This window comes from Convolutriloba macropyga, chromosome 10 (genome assembly GCF_964194025.1).
Source record: "Convolutriloba macropyga chromosome 10, txConMacr16.3, whole genome shotgun sequence".
In the NCBI taxonomy this organism is placed as follows: Eukaryota; Metazoa; Xenacoelomorpha; order Acoela; family Convolutidae; genus Convolutriloba; species Convolutriloba macropyga.
The window spans coordinates 42,172,559-42,185,039 of record NC_134477.1 but is presented as its reverse complement, the minus strand read 5'-3'; the positions used below and the strand labels follow the sequence as shown (position 1 = coordinate 42,185,039).

The following is a 12,481-nucleotide window of genomic DNA, read 5'->3' as shown; positions in this document are numbered from 1 at the left end:
GGGAAAAAGTTAGTTTTTCATACGGAATTTTGCTATTATTTCAAATAAGTAATTTTAAAAATAGGTCTTTTTGATTGGGTCATAGAGTTGTTCAAATTGAACCAAACTTGGTATGGAATTTTACCTGTGTATATAGAGTCTACAGCAAAAAAGAGTTTTTGCTATATCTTGCCTGGGAAAAAAGTTAGTTTTTCATACGGAATTTTGCTATTATTTCAAATAAGTAATTTTAAAAATAGGTCTTTTTGATTGGGTCATAGAGTTGTTCAAAATGAACCAAACTTGGCATGGGATATTCCCTGTGTAAATAGAGTCTACAACAAAAAGAGTTTTTGCTATAGCTTGCCTAGAAAAAAAGTTGGTTTCCCATAGGGAATTTTGCTATTATTTCAAATAAGTAATTTTAAAAATAGGTCTTTTTGATTGGGTCATAGAGTTGTTCAAATTGAACCAAACTTGGTATGGGATATTCCCTGTGTATATAGAGTCTACAACAAAAAGAGTTTTTGCTATAGCTTGCCTAGAAAAAAAGTTGGTTTCTCATACGGAAATTTGCTATTATTTCAAATAAATAATTTTAAAAATAGGTCTATTTGATTGGGTCATAGAGTTGTTCAAATTGAACCAAACTTCGTAAGGAATATTCCCTGTGTATATAGAGTCTACAGCAAAAAGAATTTTTGCTATATCTTGCCTGGGAAAAAAGTTAGTTTTTCATACGGAATTTTGTTATTATTTCAAATAGGTAATTTTAAAAATAGGTCTTTTTGATTGGGTCATAGAGTTGTTCAAATTGAACCAAACTTGGTATGGGATATTCCCTGTGTATATAGAGTCTACAGCAAAAAGACTTTTTGCTATATCTTGCCTGGGGAAAAAGTTAGTTTTTCATACGGAATTTTGCTATTATTTCAAATAAGTAATTTTAAAAATAGGTCTTTTTGATTGGGTCATAGAGTTGTTCAAATTGAACCAAACTTGGTATGGAATTTTACCTGTGTATATAGAGTCTACAGCAAAAAAGAGTTTTTGCTATATCTTGCCTGGGAAAAAAGTTAGTTTTTCATACGGAGTTTTGCTATTATTTCAAATAAGTAATTTTAAAAATAGGTCTTTTTGATTGGGTCATAGAGTTGTTCAAAATGAACCAAACTTGGCATGGGATATTCCCTGTGTATATAGAGTCTACAACGAAAAGAGTTTTTGCTATAGCTTGCCTAGAAAAAAAGTTAGTTTCTCATAGGGAATTTTGCTATTATTCCAAATAAGTAATTTTAAAAATAGGTCTTTTTGATTGGGTCATAGAATTGTTCAAATTGAACCAAACTTGGTATAGGATATTCCCTGTGTATATAGAGTCTACAACAAAAAGAGTTTTTGCTATAGCTTGCCTAGAAAAAAAGTTGGTTTCTCATAGGGAATTTTGCTATTATTTCAAATAAGTAATTTTAAAAATAGGTCTTTTTGATTGGGTCAAAGAGTTGTTCAAATTGAACCAAACTTGGTATGGGATATTCCCTGTGTATATAGAGTCTACAACAAAAAGAGTTTTTGCTATAGCTTGCCTAGAAAAAAAGTTGGTTTCTCATACTGAAATTTGCTATTATTTCAAATAAATAATTTTAAAAATAGGTCTATTTGATTGGGTCATAGAGTTGTTCAAATTGAACCAAACTTCGTATGGAATATTCCCTGTGTATATAGAGTCTACAGCAAAAAGAATTTTTGCTATATCTTGCCTGGGAAAAAAGTTAGTTTTTCATACGGAATTTTGCTATTATTTCAAATAAGTAATTTTAAAAATAGGTCTTTTTGATTGGGTCATAGGATTGTTCAAATTGAACCAGACTTGGTATGGGATATTCCCTGTGTATATAGAGTCTACAGCAAAAAGACTTTTTGCTATATCTTGCCTGGGGAAAAAGTTAGTTTTTCATACGGAATTTTGCTATTATTTCAAATAAGTAATTTTAAAAATAGGTTTTTTTGATTGGGTCATAGAGTTGTTCAAATTGAACCAAACTTGGTATGGAATTTTACCTGTGTATATAAAGTCTACAGCAAAAAGAGTTTTTGCTATATCTTGCCTGGGAAAAAAGTTAGTTTTTCATACGGAATATTGCTATTATTTCAAATAAGTAATTTTAAAAATAGGTCTTTTTGATTGGGTCATAGAGTTGTTCAAAATGAACCAAACTTGGTATGGGATATTCCCTGTGTATACAGAGTCTACAACAAAAAGAGTTTTTGCTATAGCTTGCCTAGAAAAAAAGTTGGTTTCCCATAGGGAATTTTGCTATTATTTCAAATAAGTAATTTTAAAAATAGGTCTTTTTGATTGGGTCATAGAGTTGTTCAAATTGAACCAAACTTGGTATGGGCTATTCCCTGTGTATATAAAGTCTACAACAAAAAGAGTTTTTGCTATAGCTTGCCTAGAAAAAAAGTTGGTTTCTCATAGGGAATTTTGCTATTATTTCAAAAAAGTAATTTTAAAAAATGGTCTTTTTGATTGGGTCATAGAGTTGTTCAAATTGAACCAAACTTGGTATAGGATATTCCCTGTGTATATAGAGTCTACAACAAAAAAAGTTTTTGCTATAGCTTGCCTAGAAAAAAAGTTGGTTTCACATAGGGAATTTTGCTATTATTTCAAATAAGTAATTTTAAAAATAGGTCTTTTTGATTGTGTCATAGAGTTGTTCAAATTGAACCAAACTTGGTATGGGATATTCCCTGTGTATATAGAGTCTACAGCAAAAAGAATTTTTGCTATATCTCGCCTGGGAAAAAAGTTAGTTTTTCATACCGAATTTTGCTATTATTTCAAATAAGTAATTTTAAAAATAGGTCTTTTTGATTGGGTCATAGAGTTGTTCAAATTGAACCAAACTTGGTATGGGATATTCCCTGTGTATATAGAGTCTACAGCAAAAAGAATTTTTGCTATATCTTGCCTGGGGGAAAAGTTAGTTTTTCATACGGAATTTTGTTATTATTTCAAATAAGTAATTTTAAAAATGGGTCTTTTTGATTGGGTCATAGAGTTGTTCAAATTGAGCCAAACTTGTTATGGAATATTACCTGTGTATATAGAGTCTATAGCCAAAAGAGTTTTTGCTATATCTTGCCATGGAAAAAAGTTAGTTTTTCATACGGAATTTTGCTATTATTTCAAATAAGTAATTTTAAAAATAGGTCTTTTTGATTGGGTCATAGAGTTGTTCAAAATGAACCAAACTTGGTATGGGATATTCCCGGTGTATATAGAGTCTACAACAAAAAGAGTTTTTGCTATAGCTTGCCTAGAAAAAAAGTTGGTTTCTCATAGGGAATTTTGCTATTATTTCAAATAAGTAATTTTAAAAATAGGTCTTTTTGATTGGGTCATAGAGTTGTTCAAATTGAACCAAACTTGGTATGGGATATTCCCTGTGTATATAGAGTCTACAACAAAAAGAGTTTTTGCTGTAGCTTGCCTAGAAAAAAAGTGGATTTCTCATAGGGAAATTTGCTATTATTTCAAATAAGTAATTTCAAAAATAGGTCTTTTTGATTGGGTCATAGAGTTGTTCAAATTGAACCAAACTTGGTATGGGATATTCCCTGTGTATGTTGAGTCTACAGCAAAAAGAGTTTTTGCTATAGCTTGCCTAGAAAAAAAGTTGGTTTCTCATGCTTGAATATTTCGAATATTTAATTTCAAAAATAGGTGCACCACCCCCCTGCCCCGTTGAGACGCCGGTTAGTCGGTTTCCCCCCCCCGCTGGGATTTTGTGCACCTCATGTTGGCGACGTAGTTGTGTTGCGACGTAGTTGAGACAATTTTCCGACAGTGCTTTTCTGCTATAAAAAGATGTTTAAAAAGTGTATGGTGCAGACTTTAGCGCGCCTATGATAAAGTTTCTAGCTCGTCTATGTCGCAGAAGTGGTGCGTCTATGGGACAGTTTTTGGCTCGTCTATGTTGCAGAGTTGGTGCGTCTATGCTGCTGACTTTGGCTCGACAGTAAGTACCTGGTGCGTTAATGATGCTCGACCTAAATTACCTGGTGCGTTAATGATGCTCGTCCTAAAATACCTGGTGCGTTAATGTTGCGCGACCTTAAGTGCGTGCTCGTTTATGGTGCTCGTCAAACAAGAATCCTCGACCGTGTATTTTTTGAACGCACCGTACCCCCTGTGTGCGTTCAAAAATGGTCTGCATCATAAACGAGGACAAACGAAAACCTCGTCCTGGGATAGCTCAAAATCAATACTTATTAGTTGAGATTCAACTCAAAGTTTCAATTATCCGGATCTATTTGTTTTGTCCCACCCCCTCCATCAGCTTAGTGGGCTTTTTTATGCTCCCGGGAGCTCGTGCTATTTTTTCCATAGTAACTGGCTATCTGAAATATTCATGTGAACAATGGAATACGTATTTGCAAAGCGGCTAACTGTGATTTTATTGCAAAAACAGCATTGAAACGGACTTTTCTGAATTTAATCATCCACTAAGCTTTCTTCAGTTAATAAACAAGCAGTTTGTTAACTATTGTAACCTACAAAACCAATAACTCAAGAGAGCTTCAAGAATCCGGGTGAATTTTTTTTTATTAACCAACAGTTTCAGGTTATTGCGACTCTTAGTCGTCAAAACTTTGCATATTTTGAATGAGATCACTTTTCCCTAGTGTGTTCAATGGGGAGCTCTCAGTAGTTATCCCAGCAGAATTTTGATGCGAGAAAGCATGATATCCAATCGCTTCTCCAGCTATGAGCGTGGATTGCTTGCATTCAAGCTCGGTTTCTCACTTTGAGTAGCATTGAAAAAGACTTTTCTGAATTTATTCACCAACTCGTAGTTTTCAGTTCAAAAAATGACATTTTGTTAACTATTGTAACTGATGCCGTTAGAAATATTTCTCAACTGTATAGCTAGGTCAAGAATGATGAGGAGAGCAGATCTTCAATGGAGATTCTGGAAACGTGAAAAACTTTTTTTCTATATAGAGCAAACAATTTTTGTTATAATTACTATTGAAAAACCTATATAAACAATAACCCGAGAGAGCTCAACAATCCAGGTAATTTTGTTTAACCGGCAGATTCAAGTTATTGCGATTGTTAGAATTAAAAAAACAATATTTAGAAAAAAAAATGTATTTTTCAGATAGGATGAAAAATTTGTAAAGGAACTAACATAGTGTATCTCCTACTTAAAAAGGAGTATTTGAATGCTTACTCCAACGAGGCGACGATAGTTTTTGAAATACTGAGGAAACGTTGTTTTGATGCTCAGTATTTGGCAAAAAAGTGCACCTTCATGTCTATTTGAAGATATAAATTAGGTTAAAATGGAGTTAAAGGACAAAAGGACAAACGGATCTTGATTTTCATCACTGTTATTCCCTGAAAAAAGTAACTCATTCTAAAAAAAAGTAACTTATCCTATTTTTTTCAGTTATCCGATGCTGATAGCTCGAAATTATTATTTTTAGTTGAAGCTCAACTCAGCGATTAATTTATCCGGATCTAATTTTTTTGTCCCACCACTCCCACAGCTTAGTGGGCTTATTTCTTTTATGCCCCCGGGCGCTTGTGCTTTTTTTCCTAGTAGCTCTCTATTTAACCAAAAATAATTGGTTAATGGGGTGTGAAAACACTGGGGGAAACAGAATAGACCGAATTGTTCTTGTGAACAATAAAGTCCGTATTTGCAAAGCTGCTAACTGTGATTTTATTCCAGAAACAGCATTGAAATGGACTTTTCCGAAGTTAATCACCCACTAAGCTTTTTTATGTTAATAAAAAAGCAGTTTCTTAACTTCTGTAACCTACATAACCAATAACTCAAGAGAGCTTCAAGAATCCGGGTATTTTTTTATTAACCAACAGCTTCAGGTTATTGCGACTGTTAGTCGTCAAAACTTTGCGTGTTTTGACTGGGATCACTTTTCAGTAGTGTGTTCAATGGGGAACTCTCAGTAGTTGTCCCAGCAAAATTCTGATGTGAGAAACGATGATTTGTATCGCTTCTCCAGCTATGAGCGTGGATTGCTTGCATTCAAGCTCGGTTTCTCACTTTGAATAAAAATATGCTACAATTACAACTAGTTGTTATTTAGTATAAATCTGAATCCTTAATCATTGAAAGTGTTGTATATTTAAATCTGCTAAAACTTGTTTGAATTCCAGTTTAATTTCCAGTTAAAATTCCTTCAATTCAGGTAAAGGTTTATTTTTTGCAAGTATGGCTTCGTTTAATTGTAAGTAATAGTTGATGTCGTAGAAAGACAACGCAAAAAAATAGTATCAAAACGAATTGATCGACACAATTTGAAAAGCGAAAATTTTAACAAGCAGGCATATTTTTATTTTGAAAAAATGGTGTTCTTTTGATATACCAGTTTCAGTAAGCGCTGGTGTGAGAATTGAGGTAAGGACTGGTTCTTCAAACTTTTCTTTTAATTCAGCCAATTTCTCAACAGTAATAATCAAAAACGAAATGTTTCTCGCTAATGACCCGGGCCGATTATTGAATAAATTTGTGCATAGAGCCAAATACAATCAAATTTTTTATTGTTTATTCAGACAGAATACACTAAAAAATTTTTTATAAGCCAGATGTGTTGCATTTGAGAAAATGGAAAAAGTAAGATGAAGTGCTCCATTTTATTGTTCTGAGCAGGCCGGTCTTTCATTGTTTCATTAATCTGTGAAAAAAAATTTGACCTGATTGAGTTGCGAAAATTAACTCAATATGTCTGATATTGAGTCATAATTCTCTGCTCAAAAAGCAAATCGTGTCAAGGATTATTGAAAAATGGACGCTCTCGTAACAGATGATTGCGCATTTCGTCCCCAGTTCCACTTTCGAAAGCAAAGAAGTTTTATGAAATCAAGACTAATTGACCATTTCCAAGTAACCAAAAACAGTTGTATTCGAGCAAAGAAGTTTCTGTGACTATTGGCTCTTCAATTTTACGTGCCCGAGTCGAATGTACACCCTAAAATCCTCCCATTTTGTTGTAAGAGAGGGGGGGGGGGGGTGGGTAATTTGTCTGTGGGGGGTAAATTGATGTAAAAATGTGGGGGGCATTTTGTTCAGAGGAGGTTAAATGATGTAAGAGTTGGGCTGCAATGGGAGGATTTTGGAGGAAGTACGCCCCTGACTAAAATTGCCATGTAAGAGTGGGCTGCAATGGGCTGCAATGGGAGCATTTTTGAGGAATTAACCCTCCCCCCTGATTAAAATTGCCATGTAAGAGAGCGCTGCCAAAGGAGATAAAATGGAATAAGTGTGAGGGGGTATTTTGTTAAGAGAGGGTAAAATGAGGTAAGAGTTGGGCTGCCAAGTGGGGTAAAATAGCGTATGAGTGAGGGGGTATCTGATCAGAGGGGGTAAAATGAGGTAAGAGCTGGGCTGCCAAGGGGGATAAAATGGCGTAAAAGTGAGGGGTTAGTTTGTGCAGAGGGGGTAAAATGATGTAAGGGTTGAGCTGCCAAAGTGGGGTAAAATGGTGTAAGAGTTGGGGGTGATTTGTTCAGAGGTGGCAAAATGAGCTAAGAGCTGGCTGCCAATGAGGAAAAAATGGTTTAAGAGTTTGGGGGTAATTTGCTCCGAGGGGGTAAAATGATGTGAGTGAGAGGGGGTATTTTGATGAGAAGAGGATTTCTAACAATTATTATTCATATATATAGACCGTCAAGAGTTGGACAATCATTGATGGTCTGGAGGTTAAGGAGAACCAGCTGAGGGTACAGAGGTTGCGGGTTCAAGACTGGCAGTCTTCAATTATGGGGGCTTAAACAGTGTAAGATTGATGGGGTAAAATAATGTAAGAGTTGAGCTTCCAAGGGAGTAAAACAGTGTAAGAGTGAGTGGGCATTTGTTCAGAGGTGGGTAAACTGACGTAAGAATGGGGCTGCAATGGGAGAAATTTTTAGGAAAATGTAGCTCGTACCTCTTTTTTGGGCTGCATTAGGCTTCAATCGCGGGTAATATGGTGTAAGAGTGAAGGGGTAAATGACATAAAAACCCCCACTATTACATTTTTGGTCTGTCAAGGGGGTAAATTGATGCAAAAGTGGGGCCTCAATGGGAAAATTTTTCAGGAAAATGCAGCTCAAAACTCTTACGTTTTTTTGGGCTGCATTAGGCTTCCAACGGGGGTAAAATGGTGTAAGAGTGAGGGGGTATATGACCAAATAACCCCCACTTTTCCTTTACTTTTTGGTCTGTCAGGGGGTGTAAAATGATGTAAGAATTCGGGGGTAATGGAGAAATTACTCCAAATTCTTACAGCATTTTACCCCCTTGACAGACCAAAAAGATGAAAGAATGGGGGTTAATTTGTCTTTTACCCCGTCACTCTGACACCATTTTTCGCTTGTTGGAAGCCTACTGCAGCCCAAAAAGACGTAAGAGTTTTGAGCTGCCTTTTCCTAAAAAGTTCTCCCATTACAGCCCCTCTCTTGTATCAATTTGGGCGGAAAAATTCGACCCGGTGATGGTGTCAGTCAGACAATGTTTTATTCGACTGAAAACCCTATTTCCCTAATAAATTGTGTTAGACTTCAGTCGGCATTCATTTTCCAAATTCCAGTTTGACTCGCTTCTTTGGTTTAGTTGTAAATAAGCGCTGATACAATAGAAAAACAACACCAACAATTTTTATTTAAAAACCTGTTGATCAACCTAATTGAGACCACAATGGCATTCAGACACCAGTACCTTCTGTAAAAGTTTTTTTTGTGGAAACATCTGTTTCAATAAGGGTGAAAAGCTTTTTAATACAGAGGCAGTAATAAAATTTTCTTTTCCCCTACTAGAAGCTAAAAAGAGTATTTGGCAGCCCAAATCTGATGAGCTTATGAGAATTTTTCATAACTGCGATGAGCTAATGACGACTTGATGAGCTTATGATATAAGCAAATCTGATGAGCTTATGAGACATTTTCATTTATGACATTGGAGGAGTCTTTGTTTTCAAATTGTTTTTAATGAACGTGTGATAAGGGAAAAAAACACGATTTCAAAATTGCTATTTCTAGAAAAAAATGTGTACGTTAGTTGTGGAAATAAGCGACAAGAAGATTGATTTTGCTCGCTCGTATCCAAGAATAAAGGTAGCCTAAGCCAACTGCTCAATTGCTCAAAATCAGCTTGTAATAGTTGGTACACGTTGCAGCGTTTCAGTTTTTTTACAGAATACTTAATTTTCCTTGCTTGTATCCAAGGCTAAAGGTAGCCTATGTCCACTGCTCAATTGCTCAAAATCAGTTCTTATTAGTTGATGCACGTTGCAGCGTTTCATTTTTTTACGGAATACTTAATTTTGCTCGCTTGTATCCAAGGCTAAAGGTAGCCTATGCCCAATGCTCAGTTGCTCACAATCAGTTTGTATTAGTTGATACACGTTGCAGCGTTTCAGTTTTTTTTACGGAATACTTAATTTTCCACGCTTGTATCCAAGGCTAAAGGTAGCCTATGTCCACTGCTCAATTGCTCAAAATCAGTTCGTATTAGTTGATGCACGTTGCAGCGTTTCATTTTTTTACGGAATACCTAATTTTGCTTGCTCGTATCCAAAGCTACATGTAGCCTATGCCCACTGCTCAAATGCTCAAAATCAGTTGTTTGTATTAGTTGATACAGATTGCAGCATTTCATTTTTTTTTGAACAGTGGTAATGGTAGTATAAAAACTGCTAATTGTCTGCATGAACCACAGTCAGCATTGCAAGGGATTTTTCTGAAGTCAGTCACCAAATAAGCTTTCATTTCTGTTGCATTCTATTGAATATTATATTATTTTGTAACTGTCTTATTCTGGTTGGAAAACGCGTTCGACTGTGTGATAGTGGAGAGATTGAGAAAAGTTGTGGATAGTTACATATGGCCGTGCAAAACTGTTAAAGTTTTTTTGTAAATTTATTTGGGAAATCGGACACTGCTAATCGGACATTGCTAACGGAAATTGCTAATTCAAAAAAGGGGGGTTTACGCTAGTTGTAGAAATAGGTGACAAAAAGCTTGATTTTGCTCACTCGTATCCAAGGCTAAATGTAGCCTATGCCCACTGCTCATTTGCTCAAAATCAGTATTTATTAGTCGATACACGCTGCAGAGTTTCATCTTTTTAAATAAAAAGCTTGATTTAGCTCGGTCAAATCCAAGATTAAAAGGTAGCCTATGCCCACAGCTCAATTGCTCTAAATCAGATTGTATTAGTTGATACACTTTGCAAGGTTTCAGTTATTTTTTACGGAAGACTTATTTTTGCTCGCTTGTATCCAAGGCTAAAGGTAGCCTATGCCCACTGCTCAGTTGCTCAAAATCAGTTTGTATTGATTGATACAAGTTGCAGCGTTTCAATTTTTTTACGGAAAACTTAATTTTGCTCGCTCGTATCCAAAGCTACAGGTAGCTTATGCCCACTGCCCAAATGCTCAAAATCAGTTTGTATTAGTTGATACAGGTTGCAGCATTTCAATTTTTTGAACAGTGTTATTGGTAGTTGAAAAACTGCTAATTGTCTGCATGAACCACAGTCAGCTTTGCAAGGGATTTTTGTGAAGTTAATCACCAATTAAAGTTTCCTTTCTGTTGCATTTTGTTGAATCTTAGTTAATTTTGTAACTATTCTATTCTGGTTGGAAAACTCGTGCAACTGTGTCATAATGGAAAAGATTGTGGAAAATTGTTGATAATTATATATGGCCGTGCAAAGTTGTTAAAGTTTTGGGTAAATTTTTTTGGAAAATCGAACATTTGCCATTCGGGGGGCTTTTGCAAAGAAATATCGCGTTGCTTGCAAAAACACCTCGAGTAAATCTAATGGTTGCTTTTTTGTGTACAAATTTGAAGGCACTTCGGTGTTCAGATTGTGTCTTTTTGTTTACCAGTAGCATTATCACAAAATTTTTTTCCTGTTTTTGCCTCTGTTTGTATTTCCTTTTTTTAATTTTGGAGTATACTTCAAGATCTTTGGCTTTTCGGGCTCCCGTGGATACTTCAAAAACTAATTTATTTGTTTTACTATGCAGTGTTAGATGTTTCTCAGTGTCAGAAGCAATTCAAGGCCATTGTCGTCACCAGCAAGGCAATGGCTGTAAACGCAGAATCTGCAACGCAAATTATAATTTTGTGTATTAGCATTTGTTGACTGATTTCGTGGGCAAAATCGTGTATTAATTTACTACGGATTTTGACTCCGATTTAACACAGAATTTGGCTTGCCTTTGTGGAGCGAAACCAAATACCAACAAATTAGTTGTGAATTGCTTATAAATTTGCAATTAATTACCTGTCTAAACTTATGCTGGCGGATGCGAGATTTGTCTGGCGTATTCGAAGAAAGTTTAGATCTACTAAAATTAGAGAGGAGAAGCGGTTGAAATCAGACAAGAAAGAAGGATTGAACTAAAAATCTTTCTGATTAGATTGTGAAAAAGAATATAAACAAATTTAAACAAAAATGAACCAAAGTTAAAAGTTATTTCCGCGCCACACAATCGTTCAGCTGAAAGGAAACAAATTTTGGTCAACATGATAAGCGACTGGCTAGGGTTGTGCGGGCGAGCAAATAAATCTGCATTGGGAGTGAATGGGTTTGGCGCCGCTGTTGACTGTGTATTCTCCACGATACTCTTGTTGGCTTTTTGTTGCCTGTCTCTGTTTTTGCCTGGTGAGTGCTTAACCTAGAAGTAGACGGGGTACTATTGAGGAACATAATTGTGTACATTCATTCAATTGATCAGTTTGTGTGATGTATGAGGATTATCTTTTTTGTTTACTGGACTCTTTTGCGTAGTATCGGTTTAGATAAAGGTTCGGGTAATGTTCGCGGTGCAGTAATTTTTTTATTATTTATCATTTATTGGATTTTGCGAAGCTGAGTTAGGTTTGGCCAGCATAGTGGGCATTTGCATTTTAAATGCTCTCAGAAGGTTAGAAAAAAAATAAGGATACACAGCTTGCGTCGTCTTTGGGCTTTCTGCTGTTTAAGTTTCACCCCACCATCAAGTTTCTACTGTGCGTCCTTGACATGTTTGAGTTCTATTCTTCCATTATGTTGCCTGTGAATATAGGAGGCTGTCTTTTTGCAAATTCAGCCAGTGATGTATTTTGCTCGTTCCAAATCTAGAAATGTCAGAATTGTGGATAGCAACCTCTTGTTTTCCAGGCTCTTTAATAGTTGAAGTGTGCTGTTTCGTCTCAGTTATTGTTTCGCCAATAGCGAGCACGTCATGAAGTGCGCCAAGATTTTTTTTTGTTTTTTTTTTGTTTTGGTATTCCCTTTTTTGCCAAGTTCAATGCAAGAGATTCCTCATTGCGAGTTCATTTTGACGCATGACTCGCCTTGCAAATCCTCATCTTTTCTCTTGCCTGCTTTTTGGGTCTCTTTACCTCTGTTTTGCTCAATTTCCACATCACTGCTTCTTCCCACTTGTATTCAGGCATGAATTTGTCCAATGTGACTGTTTCAAGATCTAA

At 35.7% G+C, this 12,481-nt stretch overlaps 1 protein-coding gene across 1 annotated transcript in view; it reads left to right on the top strand.

Moving 5' to 3' along the window:
* Nucleotides 1-6,092: 6,092 nt before the first annotated feature.
* LOC142348553 (uncharacterized) overlaps nt 6,093-12,481 on the top strand; it is a 210,259-nt gene continuing 203,870 nt past the window's right edge. Inside the window, exon 1 of the mRNA XM_075399938.1 lies at nt 6,093-6,210. The gene's annotated coding sequence lies outside the window, so the exon portion shown is untranslated. The remainder of the gene's footprint in view (nt 6,211-12,481) is intronic.